This window comes from Sinocyclocheilus grahami, unplaced genomic scaffold (genome assembly GCF_001515645.1).
Source record: "Sinocyclocheilus grahami isolate Dianchi unplaced genomic scaffold, SAMN03320097.WGS_v1.1 scaffold40.1, whole genome shotgun sequence".
Taxonomy (NCBI): domain Eukaryota; kingdom Metazoa; phylum Chordata; class Actinopteri; order Cypriniformes; family Cyprinidae; genus Sinocyclocheilus; species Sinocyclocheilus grahami.
The window spans coordinates 2491884-2495856 of record NW_015505219.1 but is presented as its reverse complement, the minus strand read 5'-3'; the positions used below and the strand labels follow the sequence as shown (position 1 = coordinate 2495856).

Below are 3973 nucleotides of genomic sequence, written 5' to 3'. Positions count from 1 at the left end.
TTTATACGATTGAGTTTCTTTTTAATACAGTAGCTGCAGCTAGAGAAAAAACACTCGTTGAACAGAACGTTGTGAGAATTGTATAACATCTCTCTGGAAACCACCCAAAAGCAACACCAACATCAAACAACATCTTCTCTAGGTTTTCCAGAGAGCTTCACAGAGCAGCTGTCATTCACAGTTTGGCTTTTTCAAATATACATCAGCCACGATTCTGGGCACTTTAAAACTAGAAAAGTGACAGAACTCACTCATGCCATCTCAGTAGCCAACAGCATTCTTTAAAGCCATGACTCCTGACGATAGCAGTGATGCAGATGTTGGTGTTGGGTTTGCAGATTTGGCCCCATACAGGTGTGTTCCAGGAGCTGGAGAGTTGCTGAGATTATGATTTATCACCATGGAGCCCTTCCTGAAAGACGATTAACCCACATTGCCCCAAAGACTGTGCTTATAATAAGTGCACTATGAGATGTTATGGGCAAGAGACACCACTAAATAACAATAGGGACACTTAATTAAGACATCTCAGGGCTTAACTATCATCAACTCTTGTCTTAATGCAATTGCTGGTATGACATTTTCTGTAGTCTGCAGAAGAATATTGGATTTTGATGCTAAGAGCGTCTCAAATATTACAGAGCTAAAATATTTTAATGTTGCAATCCACATAAGAATATTAAGGACAGCATGATCAAATCAGAGTTTGTTGATTGTATTTTAGTGAATCTCATATCAATGTTGTCTTCCTGGTTTCATAAACACTGACAATAAAAGAGGCCTGCGTTTTTGAGTGTAGTGTATTATAAAATATGTAATGTTGTACTGTAATCAGAAAATAGTTTTTCTTGTACACTGAGAGGAATTGTTTTTTTTAAATAGTCAGGTTTACAATTAATTTCAAAGAAACAGCAAAGTAACACATTGTATTACATTTGAAGTTTTGACGTGATCAAAATTGTGCAGTGACCACATAAAGACAGAAATAAAACATAATCTATTTTATCTACAACTTCCAGTGTAATGAGGTGATTTGCCTACTCTTTATATATTACATATTCAACCTGAATGATGGTTCAATAAAAACCTACATTTAAAGTCAGAGAATTTCTAAATCTCTATTCATTATACTTTACTTTACTTTTAATTTATGCCTTTGTATTGACAGACTGAGAAGGGCAGTACTTGCAATCAAAAAAAAATAAAAATATATATACAGTATATATAGATAATGTCACTTGATATTGCGACATGAGCACGTAAAATACGTAAAATGTGAATTGTACTGACAGAGTAAATAAGGTCATTAAGTAATCTAGAAAAAGTTATTGGCAATTGACTACTTCAAGTAACTTCCCAATGCTAGCCTACAGCGTAAAGTTTGGATTTTGTTGAGACACTATCCAGACAGTCATTTTTATTTGCTGTCAAACTGATGATTAGAAGGGCATCTGTTTGGGTGTGAGGCGACATTGCTGAAAATGGAAAACAACATGAGGCACAAGGTGTCTAGGTTGCTCCAGAGACACCATCAAACTCTGTATTTCCCAAAATAGTTGCTCTATGTGTGACTTTGGTGCCTACAAATCCTGCAGACTCAGAAACCCGTGAGCTGGGTTCATATAGCTGCTGATGACACATTCATTTTTACATTTGTGTTCTGAGTGAGCACTTTCTTAGCAAGGAAAGGTATCAGTTACCATGTCAATTACCCATTCTAACTTACCCACAATTCTATGCTGTATCTTTTTTAACTTAAAATTATGCCAATTAGATAAACTTAGCGTAAACTAATCTTTTATGTACATTAGGTAATAGGTTATTTTAAATTAATGAATTTATTCTTAAAATGAATAGTTCACTGGTTTTTTCTCTCTCTCATGTTGTTCCAAACATGTTTGACTTTTTATTGACTTTTTTATTCTGTATAACAGAAGTTTTAAAGCAATTATTGGTCTTATGAAAGTAAGTAGGAAATGACAAAACGACCAAATTGTTGGGATAATTTGATATCCTTGATATTCATTCGGGGAGATAATTTGATGAATCTTGATGAATGGCAGTCCTAGAAAAACTTGGTATCTTGTTCAAGGGCAACAGGAAAAGGCGATCTTAGTAACTTTCCAGTTCACAGACCACACTAACCCTAAGATTAACCATTGACATTTTATAGACTCTGTCGGCCGTAGCTCCTCGTTTTATCATTTAGGTGCATGAAAGTAAAGCACCAACATCATGTTACTTTCTCGTTTTCAGTCATTTCAGTCTAATTAATCAGCTAACAACTCGGGAATTAATGTCTATTATTACAGATAATTACACACTTAAATGACAGCTTCTGTTTTATTTACATTCTCGTGCCGTACGATGATCTCCACTCAATACACATTATTAAAATAGGGCAAGCACCCACATAATTTCATTCACTGCATTTTTATTTTTAAGGCCTTTGCTTACATTTAAAAAGATAACAATACCGGTAATAGCTGATTTTGAACATTACACATAGAGTTAATTTTCTCAACCTACAAGTCCAGTTTTCATTTCTTTCCTTCATGAGTAATTCATAGTAATTCTGACATCTCAGAATAACTTGTGCAATAAGTGCACTGATTTTGACTCTAGCTTTAAATTGGGTTATACTGTATTATGATGGCTGAGATGAGTTTGCATAATATAGGAAACACTGTGACCATCAAGTTCAGCAAATTCCTTTCTTTTTTCATTCATTGATTAAAGGATAGGGGCTCACAGGCATAAATTCACTGTCAGGATATTTCATAAAAATGTAAAGGAGAGGTACAAGTCTTGGCTGCTGTGTGTGGTGATAAAAAATAGTGAGACAGAGTTTGAGATTATGCCTGCATATTTTGGATTATGTACATTTTAAAGGTGAAGTGTATAATGATCTGAATGACTTAATTTGCAATTACTATTTGTTAACCATTTAAAAGTTGATTACCCTGAAAAGTTTGTTTGAGCATCCCAGACAGCCAGACACACCAACATTGGCTCAATCAGTGGTGTGAGTTTGGGTATCAATGGTACAGTATCTGTTTGCCAATTAATGGCATAGAGAGGAAAACCTGTTTGAAAACAGTCGTTTTAGAAATCACACACTTCACTTTTAAGGATAAAGAACCAAAGTTATTATTTTTCTTGTCATGTTTATGCGAAAGTAGTTGAGAATTCACACATTAGCTGCTGATGAGAGAACTGAGGTTGAAGGGAACGTGTCGATGTTTGAGATGTCTTGGCAATGAGGAAGTGTTAGATGCTTCAAAAATGTCATCTGATTTCTCTTTCGCTCTTTCTCTCCTATCCATATGGTTGCCTGGTATTTTCTGCTGACAGATAGTTGCTGTTTATGGTTTTGGATTGAGACTAGAAGCACTGATAATGTGTGTTTTGAGGCCTCGCTGTAACATGTCACATGATTTTCCCCATGACGGTTGCTCTTTGTTAGGCCATCATACCATAAAAATTCCAAGCAATAACCAATTTGGAAAAATAGTAAAAATAAGATGTTTGATGCTCATTATTGTCCAAAAAACAAGCATAATGTATGATTTTTCCTTCGCACCGCTGGGAAAATAGTTTGCTTGCTGCATCTTCATTTTGGTGTGTATATGTCTTCATATGTGGCTTATAAGTTTACACACTGAAAATGTCTTACATTTGGGTTCATGACGGCAAAGCTGTTAACCAAGTCACTTTATCTTAAATCATATCCTCAGAGTTTGCCAAAATGTCACCATTGGTGGTTACTGCAGAGTGACCCTTCAATCTAATACTGAATAGGTTACTCTCTGGCTACATTAGTTTTTGGTTATTCCCTCCATTTAGCTCTGGCTACCACTTGCAAACAAGGAGAGATATGCGCCCTCACCCCAGCGTGTCTCTGGACCCAGCAACCAACTTCAACCCTCCACAGTTTCGCTCCAGAAACCAGAGCTACATGCGTGCAGTCAGT

The 3973-nt window shown here is 35.8% G+C and overlaps 1 pseudogene; it reads left to right on the top strand.

Moving 5' to 3' along the window:
- The window catches only part of LOC107582138 (disks large-associated protein 2-like), a 52985-nt pseudogene that overhangs the window by 12216 nt on the left and 36796 nt on the right, over window positions 1-3973 (top strand).